Genomic DNA, 15,179 nt, shown 5'->3' on the forward strand with positions numbered 1-15,179 from the left:
CTCAACTGTTTTCTTTTCTTTTCTTTTCATTTTAATTCCTTAAAAGATGACAGTTAGCTCAAAGAATTATAGCGACAGCTATTTCTTTTTATCCACTGAAAACAAATCAAGCAAAACATAGTCTTTTAGTGTAACTTTAAATGTGTCACAAACTGTGCAGACAGAACTTATGTAATGAACAGACTTTGAAGGAAGCTATATGTGAAAATCTTTGCATTCCTCTTATACACTGGTTTACAGTGAGAGATATTGGTAGCTGGACAGAAATTAGCAATGTGTCCCTTGTTTTTAAGTGATTGTATTTGGTAGAAAAAATTGGTAAAATTATATGACCAAGACATTTCCATCCCCCAAAAAATGCTATTTTAAATAAATCAAGAAAAATGTTAAAAGTCATAGATACCAGGTTTCCTATATACTTTATATTTTATCATACAACATCCAGTCATCTCAAATTTTATAGAACATTATCTTAATGCAAAAATGCCCATAATAGAATAGAAACTAATAAACTGCTATCTTCCCTATACCACACAAACTCTAGTACAAGAAATGATATCTGTTTGTATTCAATATCTCTCTTTCATCCCTCACTACAAAATCAGTCCATAACAACGTAGGTGAACTTCTAGTCAGATATCTTTGCTATATCGCCACCAGGAATACCTTTCATCCTACAAGTGAGAATGAATAAATGCCAAAGAAAAAGAAGTCAGAGCAAGGTATGAAGATACATGCCCTGGGAGAGGTGGAGGAGGACCCTGTGGGATCTTATTAAGTGCCCTGCCCACCAGCAGCAAATAAGCCTGAGGAGGGGTCATTGCAGAGAGACGTGGGCACGTGATGATGAAAGATTTTGAGGAGAGCTAAAGGGCAGAGACCAAGTCAGTTCCTCCTTCTTAGTAATAACGTTAGTTCGGAGGACGTTCAGTTTTGTGGTTTGTTCTCATTAATCAAGGAAGAAAAAACCTTCCAGTGAGTCTATGCAATGGTTCAAAATCAGATTTCATAAAGCTTAACCAAAGGGGCAGAGAGGATACATTAATTGACCATCTTAATTCATTTTATACCATAATAGGGCATCAATCAATGATAATTGAATAATCTTTGAGTTTGATTTAATTTCGGACATGTACAAAGGGCTGAGAATGAAAAATTATGTAACAGGAAGTCACATGGTCTTTGCTTTCAGAGAACTTTATTTTCCCAATTCCTTCCAGGTAGTGTTTTCTGTGACTATGTCAAGCGCCCCCGGTGTCCCTTTGCAGGGACACTTAAGAAACATCATTTTTTATGTGAGACATTCATTAATTTTAATTTCTCTTCTGATATCATTCTTATCTCCTACTCCACATGGGTCCTCTGTGCCGATCTGAGAGGCAGCTGAAGCTGAGCTAGCCTGCCACTGTATGGCCATCACTCTTGATTGCTGTCAGACGGAAGTGAACCGAGAGCAAAGAGGAGGCTTTGATTAGGGCTGGCAGTGCAAACATTCTGTTCCAGAGGAGACAACTTCATGAAGAAAGCAGTGGGAATTCATTAGAAAACAAGTAAATAAAGCACTGAAACCACTGGGATCCGGAGAGGTGCTGAAAGATTGACCCAACACCACACCCGTCTTTCCAAGTGGAAGTGAGGAAAATCATTACTCTGAAGAATTTATGAAACTTGTCTAAAGTCTCAATCGCTTTTCTCCTCTGTTTTGTTTACTGTAGAATACTGATTTATAATTCATGCCCCTTATTCTAAATATGCTGTATCACGGTAGCATTTAACATGCAAATTAGATTTTCTTATAAAGTAATTATAGCCACTTTTTATTGAGTACTAACTCCACACTCAGCAATATTTTAGAGTGAGAAATTTTGCATAGGGTTCTCATAGCTACAGTGTGAGCAATTTATTGCCCTATTATTTTGTCATTATATGGATGAGAAAACCGATCTAGCAGACACAAGGCTTCAAGTTGCCAAAATCCAGGCGATATGTAAGGTCTTGGCTGGAAAATTGTAACTGACGACTGAAGACTTGTCAGAGGAATGGAGGTTGAGGTGTTAAGATTGGGTACCTCTCCACTTACAGAGAGCTCATCCTTCAGATTGTCTCATTTTAAGTATTGTTCTCAAGGTTGTGATAGACGCTATCAGTAGATATTTTTAGTTCTGTAAGGAGACAAGCACGCCCATAGTCTTTTGCTTATTTCACTTTTCAAATTAGTATGAATCGTTGGAGATCAACTCTACATGAAACACATTTTCATCCCAACCACATTTGCAAACATCTTGGTTTGGTACAATCATCAGTCAAAAGGGATCATAATGGTACCTCTTTATGTTCTTTTCATTTTTACATATTGGGCCCATTTCTTCCAAAAATTCATTTGTTCAGGTAGAATTGAATAAGAAAAAATGATTCAATCTTTTTTTTTTATTTTAAGAATGGAGACTTTCAGATCTATGTTTCTGATAATCTAGGCCATCTGACTTGGGATCATGGTGTCACCATTTTGGAAATTTAATATGGATAAATAAAGAATTAGTTCCTTATAATTAAATCCTAAATAGACATAATTTAATCAGAAATAAATTAGTGTCCTTTTGGAGAGTCTAGAATAAAATTAATTAATGAAATTTGTATTAAAGCTTGCATCAAGAAGGTGATGCTGTCACTGATGTGGGAGGATAGCACTCTTGACCATTAGGTTTATGCCATCCAGGTCTATAAGAGTCCAAAAGCTCTTCTATCATTCTCTCCTTTCGAGAAGTTCAAAGTGACAGTGAAAATGTGATGCCCATGAGAATAAACTTTCACTTACACAGATTGCTTACTCTCTTTTGAAAAACACAAGTTTATATATGTGAGTATCTTGCCTAAATATATCTGTGCACCACATGTGTATCTGGTACCTAAAGAGGAATATTACATGCTCATTTCTTCAAATTTAGAATACAGAATGTCTATAATTAGTATATATATATATATACATATATATATTAATGTGTACATATATATGTGTGTGTGTTTATGTGTGCATGCATGTATGTACATACAAATATATGCACACAGAGAAATACCAATATCAAAACTAGGTCAGCATACCAACTCCAAGGAACATACACTTAATTTATGAAATTCATGGTTAAAATTTTATGCCTCCTAAATTACTAATTCTATGCAGTTCTATATCATTCATGTATAAATTAAAAAGTAGGTCTGTTAAAATGTTTTGGATACAGGACGGTGTATATATTGAAGTGTATTATTGCTTGTGTATATGTGTGCACATATATTTTGTTATATACATGTATGTACACATCACTGTAATCATGCCTTTACTTGTGGGCGCACATACACACACAAACATATATATGCATAATATGTATACAAAGATTAATCATAGGAATTTAATACATTCAACCATGGAAGAACATTACTTAAACTATTGATGTATTATTCTTTATTTTGAAGCCATGTCAATAGAGCAGACAACTGAGAAAACACTATATACAATAGAAAATCTAGAAGCTTCAAGATCATTTTTTCTTTATATGGATTATCAATTTAAACTTTCAATATTAATGTTAGGGCTATCCTATAAAGAAAGCTGTAGGTATCCTTCATTAGGAAATGAAATATATAGCTGACTTAGAAGACAGAATTTTGAAAGTAAGTTCAATACACAATTGTGCATCTGCAAACATCCCTGCTACTTTAATATAGCAGGGAAATCCTGCTAGCTGTTTAGTCACAGGTACAAGAGATATGGACAATCTACTGTCATAGAGTGACCCTCTGAAGGCAAAAGAAAATATTTGCCATTTAATTTCTGCCTTACAACTTTTTTGTTTGTTTGTTTGTATGTTTATTTTTACTCTCCAGATTTTACTTCCCTCCAGGTCCATGCTCTCTCCAACCCCATCTCCTCAAGTATGTCCCCCCACCACACCCGTCCCACCAGACCTCTAAACTGTCTGGGGCCTCCAGTCTCTTGAGAGTTAGGTGCATCTTCTCTGACTGAACCCAGACCTTTGAGTCTCCTGCTGTATATGTGTTGGGGGCCTATCTCAGCTGGTGTATGTTGCCCATTTTGTGATCCAGTGTCTGAGATCTTGAGGGTCCAGGTTAATTGAAACAGCTGGTCCTCCTACAGGGTCACCCTTCTCCTCAGTTTCCTCCAGCTTTTCCCTAATTTAACCACCGGGGTCAGTAGCTTCTTCATTGGGTGCAAATATCTGCATCTGACTCTTTCAGCGGAATGATGAATCTTTGGGTGGGCAGTCATGATAGGTCTCATTTTGGTGAGCACTCCATAGCCTCAGTAACAGTGTCAGGGCTTTGACTGTGGGATAGCAACCCCATCCCTCAATTGATGCTGGAAGTGGGCTCAACAAGTTCCCTCTCCCCACTGTAGGGCATTTCATCTAGGTTCCCCATCCCTTTGAGTCCGTAGAGCCTCTCCCTTCCCAGGTCTCTGGTACATTCTGGAGGGCCCTCCCAACCTCCTTGCTCCTGAGGTTGCCTGTTTCCATTCCTTCTGCAGCCTTCAGAGCTTCAGTCCTTTTCCCAACCAATACCAGATCATGTTCCCCTCTCCCGATTCTCCCACCCGCTTTCCATCCCCTGTCCCTACCCCCTTCTCCCTTTTGTTGCTTTCTTCTCCCTCCCATGTGGGACTGAGGCACCCTCTCTTGGGCTCCTCAGCTTCCTTCAGGTTGTTGGTCTTCTGAGTTCTGTGGACTGTATCTGGGTATTCTGTACTTTTTTTGGCTAATATCCACTTATTAGTGAGAACGTACCCTGCATGTACTTTCAGGTCTGAGTTACCTCACTCAGGATGGTATTTTCTAGTTCCATCCATTTGCCTGCAAAACTCAGGATGTACTCATTCTTAACAGCTGAGTGGTATACCACTGTGCAAATGAACCGTATTTTCTGTATCCCACTCTTCTGTCATGGAACATATCGCCAACAGAAGATAACAACCAAAATTCAGTGAAGCTAAGCAGAACCACACAAATGAAGGGAATCCTGGGCAATGCTTAGCTGACATTATGTGATACAAAAACTTGTTGTCCTATTTAATGTCAAAACTCCATTTTGAAGACAAAATTTAACTGCTTTGCATTCCAGACATTCTAAATTGATGACAAAACATGAAAACTTGTATTTAACAAATAATCCTATTAATTCTCATACAAAAGCCAATTTGGGATTAAGTGTCACAGAAATTAATAAAATTGAGAATACAATAATAAAGGAATCCATCCCTGTGCTTAGTTTCTAGAATTTTCCCTCAATACATAGGCATTCTTATAAATGAATATAAAAATAAGTACATTTGAATACTTGTCATTTTCACTATCGAGACTTCTTAATTCCCCTATCAATGTCCATCACAATTTTGTCAATTTGACTGTGACAAAAATTAAGAGTGGAATTAAAGAAAAAATAAAACAAAGTGAATGACTTGATATTCCAAGGTCCGGATTTGTCAGCAAAAGGATTTAGTGGATTACTGTGCAACATCATAATTTATAAATTATAGGGTGCATTTCTCAGTATGAAGAATCTTATTACATGTGCAGTTGGCCTCCTGGGTAAGAGCATGAAGTCACTTAAAAGTGGATCTGCTTGTAACCCCTGTCACCATTACTTGTTGCCATTACCTCAAGAAAGTAACTTCTGAGCGTCTTTTTGCTCACTTAGATTCCTATATCTTGTAGTAGGAGAGAGTATCAGTTTTGAGATAGCTGTCAAAGTGATTTCTTAATTAAACCTGATCAACACCTAATTGTGTTCTGCCAACATATGCATAAAAGTGTTAACAATGTTATATAAAAACATGCTCTCTTAATCTATCTCAGATAATGAAATTTTAGATCAGAAAAAAGATATAAATTCGATCCATATCAATTGCTTTTTGATGGTAACAGCACTTCTGCCACAGATAACATGGCATAGTGATGTGGCTCAGATAAGATTATTTAAATATTGTGTGAAATTCAATATTAATTAATAATTAATTGCACAGAAACAGAATTACCAACATCACATCTTCCTATTTAAAAAGGAAAACCTCATCTGAACTTTTAGTGTCGGTCTGAGTAAGCTGTTGTGTGGAGTCTCTCAGATGATAGCCATGCTAGATCCTGTCTGCAAGCATAAGAGTGTATAATAAATAGTGTCAAGGATTGGTGCTTGCCCACGGAAGGGGTCTTAAACTAGGTCGGTTATTGGTTAACCATTCCATGGGTCTCTGTTTCAATCCCATGTCCCTGCAATTTTTGTATACAGGATAAATTTGTGGTTGAATGTGTTTTGGTTGGGTTGATGTGTAGGTCACTCCACTGCAGTTCCTGCCTGGCTATAGGTTCCATATCTTCAATGTTGTGAGTCACAGCTAAGGCCACCCCATTGATTCTTGGGTGCCTCCTTTATCCCAGGTCTCTGTCTCATCCTTGAGATGCCCCATCACCACCACCTCACCACTGTCAGTTGCAGATTTCTGTTCATTTTCATGACCATTTAGCCATCTTTCATGTCCTTCCCCACACCTGAGCCTGAGTGCCACATTCCCCCCCCTATCTTCCCCCCCTTCTAGTTCCCTTCCTCTTACAATTATTTTATTCTCCCATCTAAGTGAGATTCAGGCTTCTTCTCTTGGGTCTTCCTTCTTGTTTTTAGCTTCTTTGTGTCTGTATACTGTAACATGGTACCCACATCTCATAGATAAGATCCACTTATAAGTAAGGGTATACCATGAATGTCCTTTTGGGACTGGATGACCTCACTCAGGATGATAGTCTCAAGTTTCATCCATTTGCTTGCAGAGTTCATGATGCCTTTGTTTTTAATAGCTGAATACTGTCCCATTGTTTAGATGCACCACATTTTCTTCACCAACTGTTCAGTTGAGGGATATCTAAGTTGCTTCCAGTCTCTGGCTATTATGAATAAAGTTTCTATAAGCAAAGTTGAGCAAGTGTCTTTGTGGGATGTTGGAGCATCTTTTTGATATATGTCCTGGAGTGGTATAGCTGGGTCTTCAGGTAGAACTATTCCCTATTTTCTGAGAAAAGTCAGACTGATTTCCAAAGTGATTGTACAAAGCGATTGTACAGCAATGAAGAAGTGTAACTTGCTTCTCATCCTCACCAGCATGTGCTCTCTCTTAAGTTTTGGTCTTAGCCACTCTGATGGGTGTACTATGGAACTACTAAGTTGTTTTGAATTGCATTTCCCTGATGACTAAGGATATTGAACATTTATTTAAGTGTTTCTAAGCTATTTGAGATTACTCTGTTGAGAATTCTCTGTTTAGTTCTGTACCCATTTTTAAGCTAAATTGTTTGGGTTGTTCGTGTCTAACTTCTGGATTTCTTTGTAAATATTAGATATTAGCCCTCAACTGGATGTAGGGTTGGCAAAGATCTTTTCCCAATCTGTAAGCTGCAGTTTTTTTTCTTCTGTTGCATGTATGCCTCCCTTTTGACAATTGCTCATCTATTTTTGTTCCAGGTGGATGTTAATCTTTTTTTTTTTTATTAACTTGAGTATTTCTTTTATACATTTTAGTGTTATTAGGTTTCCATGCAAACCTCCCCGTAAGAAGAATGGTGTTCCCCTCCCACCCTCCCCCCCATTGCCGCCCTACCCCCAACAGTCTGGTTCACTGGGGGTTCAGTCTTAGCAGGACCCAGGGCTTCCCCTTCCACTGGTGCTCTTACTAGGATATTCATTGCTACCTATGAGGTCAGAGTCCAGGGTCAGTCCATGTATAGTCTTTAGGTTGTGGCTTAGTTGGAAGCTCTGGTTGCACATTGTTGTACATATGGGGTCTCGAGCCCCTTCAAGCTCTTCAGGTTCAAAATTCCCAGTTCAGTGGTTTGCTGCTTGGCATTCGCCTCTGTGTTGCTGTATTCTGGCTGTGTCTCTCAGGCGATCTACATAGGCTCCTGTATATAATCCATCTTGTCTAATTTGGGTGACTGTATATTATGGACCACATGAGGGGAGGCTCTGAATGGGTGTTCCTTCAGTCTCTGTTTTAATCTTTGCCTCTCTCTTCCCTGCCAAGGGTATTCCCTTTTAAAGAATTATTACATTTTGATCATCCATCTTGAGTTTCATTTGTTCTAGGCATCTAGGGTAATTCAAGCATTTGGACTAATAGCCACTTATCAATGTGTGCATACCAATGTCTTTCTGTGATTGGGTTAGCTCCTCAGGATGATATTTTCCAGTTCCAACCATTTGCCTTCAAAAGACTCGTTGTTTTGATAGCTGAGTAATATTCCATTGTGTAGATGTACCACAATCCATTCCTCTGTTGAAGGGCATCTGGGTTCTTTTATAGCTTCTGGCTATTATAAATAAGGCTGCAATGAACATAGTGGAGCACATGTCTTTGTTATATGTTGGGGCATCTTTTGGGTATATGCCCAAGAAATAGCTGGATCTCAGGCAGTTCAATGATTTTCGAGGATCCTCAGACTGATTTCCAGAATGTTGTACCAGTCTGCAATCCCACCAACAATGTGTTCCTTTTTCTCCACATCCTGCCAGCATCTGCAGTCACCTGAGTTTTTGATCTTCAGCCATTCTCACTGGTGTAGGTGAAATCTCAGGGTTTTTTTGATTTATTTTCCTTATGACTAAAGATGTTGAACATTTCTTTAGGTGTTTCTCAGCCATTCGGCATTCCTCAGCTAAACAATTCTTTGTTTAGCTCTGAACCCATCTTTTAATAGGGTTATTTGTTTCCCCTTGGTCTACTTCTTAGTTCTTTTATATTTGGATATAAGGCCTCTATCTGTTGTCAGGATTGGTGAATCTTTTCCCAATCTGTTTTCCGATTTTGTCCTAACCACAGTGGCCCCTTAAAAGCTTTGCAGTTTTATAGAGATCCCATTTATCGATTCTTGATCTTAGCATAGCCAAAGAATTTTTTATGCCATGTAATGTTCAGATGCTTTAGTTTTCATTAAGTTTAAGTGTGCTCTGGTTTGATGTGGAGGTCATTGAATTGGACTTAGCTTTGTACAGGGTGAGCGTGGATTGATCTGCATTCTTCTACATGTTGACCTCCAGTTGAACCAGCACCAAATTTTATCTTTTTCCATTGCATGGTTTTGGCTCCTTTGTCAAAAATCAAGTGCCCATAGGTGTGTGGGTTCATTTCTGGGTCTTCAATTCTATTCCATTGGTCTATCTGTCTGTCTCTGTACCAATACCATGCAGTTTTTATCACTATTGCTCTGTAATACTGCTTGAGTTCAGGGATAGTGATTCCCCCTGAAGTCCTTTTATTGTTGAGGATAGCTTTAGCTATCCTGGGTTTTTTGTTATTCCAGATGAATTTGCAAATTGTTCTGTCTAACTCTTTGAAGAATTGGATTGGTATTTTGATCTTTAACAATTATATTGGCAGTATTGACTGTAAGAAGCATTTTCCCCAAGCATGTGTCTGAGAAATGAAGACTTGCCAATATTTAGTGAAGAAGTTTTTGTGCAATTTTAATAAAACCTAATAGGTTCAAATGTTCTGTTAGTTGCCAATAAAATTATAGAATCCCATATAATAATTTTAAGAAATATTTGAGCATAGATTAAGGAATTCTATTGTTATTATGTATCCCTCAGTACAACTTCATCAATTATACTTTGAAAACCTTGATTAGAAGTTCAGGAAAAATGCGCACATGTGTGGGACGTTTCCCTTCCTGATGACTCAATGCTATGGCATAAACAGAAATGCAATAAAGATTCAAAAGACTACAGTGATAAGAAAGGTAGCACAAAGCAATTTTTAAGGCTATAGATACAAGTAAGAAGAGACTATTCCTTGAAATATTCTACTGGTGTGATGTTCATGAAATCTTTCAATAAAGAAGCTCAAAGGTTTATTTGTACTATTGTTGTACCACATGGATTGTGGTAATATATATATTTTTTTTTCGGAAAAAGAATATTCTAGAAAGTAAACAATCTCATCATATCTTTTTATGTTGTACTTAATCTTTCTATAATTTTATAATCAAGGTCACTTAAGACTCATTTAAAATTGGCCTTATGGCAAAATACAAAATATAGGCTACCATAGTCTCATGTAGCATATAAAGAATATACTAAGCTTTCTTAATTCATTAATTAAGGTACTCTCAGCATTGAATTATAGTCTGAGTCAGTATGCCAAGATGGCTCATTAAAGTCCAAATTTTATTATATATTACATGCTTTATGCTTTTCACACAAACTTATTACACTGTTCAGATTAGGCAATCTCTGAAAGCACATTAGACTAATGTACCTGAAACTCTGGCTAATGTAAGTTTTATTGGATCACTGTATCCAAAAAAAAGGTCACATAATGATTTGTTCTGATGATCATTTACTAAAAGAAAAACATAAGTAATAGCTTCCTGTTAAATGCTTGACCTTGAAATAACTTCTAAGTAGTTGAGATTTATTTATGTCACATTGCCAGGAAGAGAGAACAAAGAATTAGATCGTTTTGTCACAGAGATTTTTAATACTCTAGCTTTCAAGAAGCAGGGAGGGAATCAGCATAACTGACTGTTTACCTTGCTCCCAATTCTGAGGCAACATCTTAATATTTCCTGCCCCGCAAAAACTCCTGGGGTTTACTCCAAGCTTCACAGAAACTTAGAACAGTTGCCTTAAGCAGCTACTTATATGCAAAGTCCGGGTTTAGATCCAATTCTTGGATGAAAAACTTGTCCATTACATAGTGAGTGAATTGTGCTTCTTCAGAAGCAGCAGTCACTTAAAGATACAATGTGCTTTCCTCTCCTTTCAAAGTATTGTAAGTAGTCTTCCAGTTTGATTCTTTTTTCCCCATCATTATTAACTTGAGTATTTCTTATTTACATTACAATTGTTATTCCCATTCCTGGTTTCTGGGCCAATATCCCCCTCCCCCTCCCCTTCTATATGGGTGTTCCCGCTCCCCATCCTCCCCCCCCTACCACCCCCCCCCCAACAATCACCTTCACTGCGGGCTCAGTTTTATTCTTAACCAGTAACAATGTGAAAGGAGTGATATAACTAAGACTTGGAAGTTAAGTGCAGTGGTTCAAATCCCTCTTGTGACACTTGTACTATAGACCAGTTTCCCCCAACCCCTGTCTTAAGCCTCACTTTCTACTTTTGTATACAGGAATAACCATGAGTCTTACTTGAAGATTAGAAGAATCACTGAAGCAGAGATAAAAACCACTATAATTAATATGGAAGTTGACAAGGGTTTAGTCTTATGGACAAATTCCATGTATATTGTCAAAAGAAAGGGAGACTTTATAAGTAGAAATTTCAGTTTTTTCTTACTTTATTTTCTTACATTTATTGTATGTAACAATACATTGTATAACAGCAGAGAATCTGCGTTAAGGTTTGCAAAGATGAATCTTTTATCTTTGAATCTGTATGTGTATGACATGCTAGACTATGAGAAAGAGGTAGCCTTGGAAATGGCATGAAATTAATGGGTGAGGAATGAGTGTTGAAGGTGATATAATATAGTTTAAGGTAGATGAGAGAAAAGATATATAAATATTGATAAATTCAAGATTCATTTATGATCTAACTTATAATAACACCTTGTATATCTTTTTAATAATCATCAGATCCCAGCTGGGATTTCATCTTCCATAGTAAACCTGTCATTATCACCCATCAAATTTGACAGTTGACCAATCAATTATTGGTTTTGACATGGTTAGTTTCAGTTGTTTACTTAAAATAAACCTAGTAATAAAGGGGAAGGAAGGACTCCATCCGAGAAATCTCCTCTGTTAGATTTGCCTTTAGACATGTCTCTTGGGGGAACTTTCTACTTTCTGTATTTCTTATTAGTGTAGGAGGGCTCAGTCAATGTGGGAAAGTATAGGCCATAACATCTTACTTTTCCCAAGTTTATTTTGGTTATAGCCACAAAACAAAAAAAAAAAAAAAAAAAAAACCAATAACAAAAAACAAAAATAAAAACAAAATACCAAAAAAAGCATTTCTCCATCTTTTTTTGTGGGGGGAGGGTCCCTCAACAACTAGCTGTTAAATTTACTTATAATAATGCTTTCTTTTTTTTCTCCATCTTTATTAAATTGGGTATTTCTTATTTACATTTCAAATGTTATTCCCTTTCCCTGTTTCCAGGCCAACATCCCCCTAGCCCCTCCTTCCCCCCTTCTATGTGGGTGTTCCCCTCCCCATCCTCCCCACATTACTGCCCTCCCCCCAACAATCCCGTTCACTGGGGATCCAGCCTTGGCAGGGCCAAGGGCTTCCCCTTCCACTGGTGCCCCCCTACTAGGCTATTCATTGCTACCTATGCAGTTGGAGCCCAGGGTCAGTCCATATATAGTCTTTGGGTAGTGGCTTAGTCCCTGGAAGCTCTGTTGGTTGGCATTGTTGTTCATATGGGGTCTCAAGCCCCTTCAACTCTTTCAGTCCTTTCTCTGATTCTTTCAATAGGGGTCCCATTCTCAGTTCAGTGGTTTGTTGCTGGCATTTGTCTATGTATTTGCCATATTCTGGCTGTGTCTCTCAGGAGAGATACACATTCAGTTCCTGTCGGCCTGTCCATCTTTTATCTTAAATTTTCAACATTTGTACAGGTCCTACCCAAAATCTTCCTTTGAATTGAGTTTTATGACCCTCTTTCTTCTAATGATGAATAGTAGACTTAGTTAATTGATATATCTGTTACTTTCAATTAGCATCTTCTTTCCTCCTTATATGTTGTATTATTCCATATTAATTTTATCCACAGTTAGATTATTTATCATAGAATGGCCACAATTTCAAACATCAGCTAACTGCTGTATCCATTCATACTACTCATTTAGATAAATGACAACTTTCATCTCTCTTTTTTGTCTAATAATTTGCACTTCAATTTATAGGGCTGCCTTAAATTCCAAAACATAAAGAGAGATTTTGGGAACATTTTGAATGTAATATTTATAGGTAACATCCTATTTTAAGAAGACTTAGGTATCTAAGGAATGGTTGCTTCTCCCATCCTATAGAAGACATTGTTCTGGTTTGGAATTGCAATGCCCCATACATTCATATTTTGGAATATGTGATCACTAGTTGGGAACATTGTTTTGGAGCTTAAAGGATTAGGGACTATTAGGTTTACATTTTGACCTTAGGTTACCAGATATGAACTTTCGGTATTATATACCATGCTTGCTTTCTACAGAGCTCTCCTCTTCCTGATATACTAAGAGTGGTCAAAACACACCAGAGTCCCTTGTCACTACAAAGACACCTTAGCTTCAGGGATAGATTGCAACTACTTTACCCGTGAGCCAGAACAATTCTCTCCTCTTTTATGTTTGTCTAGCGAGGTGTCTGATCACCGATTATTTCACAGTTTGCTACTCTAGGAAACTTTTCAGACTAAACGTGTTCCACTTTGATTACTTTTTCACAGTAATTTTTTTTTTTTTACTGAAGATAGATTTTTTCATACAATATATTCTGATTATGGTTTGCCACCTTCAACTCTTTCAACATCTTCTCCATGTCTCCTCCCACTTAAACCCATGGTTTTTCTTGCTCTTTTCATTTGAAAACAAACAAACCCAACTAAGAACAATAAATGAAAAACAGAATAAAATAGAAGCAAACATACCTGAATAGGAGAAAACAAACAAACCAAAGAAAACAAAGGGAAAACAGCTAAAAAAACATATCTAAATACACACACACACACACACACACACACACACACACACACACAGAGGTAAAATCAGAAATCTTTTATAAACCCGAAATCAGAATCCAGAGTTTATGTGCAAATGAACTATACAGATTAAAAAAAAAAAGAGAAAAATCGTCTCTTCTCTCTCTCTCTCTCTCTCTCTCTCTCTCTCTCTCTCTCTCTCTCTCTCTCTCCCCTCTCTAAAAAAAATATCATTGAGATTATTTTTTGTTGGACATCTACTGCTGGGCATGGCACCTGGCCTTGGAATGCTTTTATATACCCACTTAGACTCCCTTGAAGACAACTAATTTTTTTCAATTGGAAGTGATTATCAATTAGAAATAGCTTTTGGGTTAGGGATGAGAGCTTATGTTCATTTCTGTTCTCAGCAGTGGGACTCTACCAGACACAGCCATGTGCAGGCCCTGTGCCTTTTACCACAAACTGTGAATTCATATCTATATTTCTCATGCTATGTTAAAAAGGTGCTTTCCCCCCCTTGGTATTCTCTATCCCCTGGCTCTACCCATCTTTCTTTCCCCAGCAGAGTTCTTAGATATGGAAGGCAGAGTATTGATTGAAACATCCTATTTACACTGGGTTTGAAAATATTGTCAGTCTCTGCACACCGTCTAACTGAGGGTACCTATTTTATCCCCATCTATTGCAGAAGAAAGCTCCTTTTATGATGGCTGAGAAAGACACTGATATATTCATGTAACAGAATGTCATTAGGGGCCATGCTATTGCTATTTACCTTTAGTAGGAAAGTAGTATTTGGTTTCTCCCTAGTTCCTGGCCTGTCTAGATTACTCTTTTTTTTGTTTGTTTTGTTTGTTTTTCTTTGTGGTTTCTTTTAGGAAGGCTGGTCACCTGAACAGTGTCAGAGATGGATTTTATCTCATGGCCTAGGTCTTAAATCCAATAGATACTGGTCAGTCCTACAAGCATTAGGCAACTATTGCACTAGAACATCCTGCATGAAGGTCACCATTGTAAGTGAAATAGTTCGTACCTTTCTCTCTGATAGCATGGACAGTATCTTTCAGTACTCTACACACTAGTCAGTGGGGGCGAAAACTCTAAATAGGCAACAGCTCATCTTCTCCATGTTCAATTTGTTTTGTCTGTGCTGTCTATTTCTCTACTATTATTGATATTTAATGGTTCCTCAGGAAGTGTTTCGTTTTCTTCAGTAGTGTAGCCATTGGTACCCTCTTACCCTCTTATGCTTATGAAAAAAACTCTAATTAGACTTGTTTGGAACACACAAAACGAAGACATGGAAGTAGGAAGGGACTTTGGAAGAAGTATTTCAGCAAGAGAGTGAAGGGCCGTAAGAAAAGATAATGGGGGTGAAAATGAATGAAATCCATTTTACACATGTATAAAACTGTCAAAGAGTAATAGTAATACCAGCACTAAGATTTATGATTTTCATCAT

This window comes from Rattus rattus, chromosome 2 (genome assembly GCF_011064425.1).
Source record: "Rattus rattus isolate New Zealand chromosome 2, Rrattus_CSIRO_v1, whole genome shotgun sequence".
NCBI classification, from domain to species: domain Eukaryota; kingdom Metazoa; phylum Chordata; class Mammalia; order Rodentia; family Muridae; genus Rattus; species Rattus rattus.